The following is a 335-nucleotide window of genomic DNA, read 5'->3' on the forward strand; positions in this document are numbered from 1 at the left end:
ACCACCTAAACTTTCGTTCTTTCAAACTTTTTGAGACCCTAATTGGTGGTCTGTGAGCGGCTCTCCGGGACTCCCGCCTCCTGAATAACTCTCATCACGTCACCGGGCCCAAGAGGAGTATGGGGGTGAACGAAAGGGCTCCCCGAACTTTTTTTTCCAGCGGGGCAGAACGGGGGCTCCCTGATGATTGGCCAGAGCACATCACGGCAAGCTTGTCAATCATGGGGCCTCCCGAAGGCGAGGGGCGGACCCAGCCCAACCCTGGGGGATCAGAGCAGGTATATAAGGGGCCTGGCGAGCTCTCCGCCAGACTGCGAATGCGACCAGCTCGAGAT

General features: G+C 58.2%; 1 protein-coding gene across 1 annotated transcript in view; it reads left to right on the top strand.

Moving 5' to 3' along the window:
* Positions 1-335, top strand: part of SOX3 (SRY-box 3) — a 2532-nt gene that overhangs the window by 832 nt on the left and 1365 nt on the right. The gene's annotated exons all lie outside the window — the stretch shown is intronic.

The sequence above is a fragment of the Pteropus alecto genome, unplaced genomic scaffold (assembly GCF_000325575.1).
Source record: "Pteropus alecto unplaced genomic scaffold, ASM32557v1 scaffold139, whole genome shotgun sequence".
NCBI classification, from domain to species: Eukaryota; Metazoa; Chordata; class Mammalia; order Chiroptera; family Pteropodidae; genus Pteropus; species Pteropus alecto.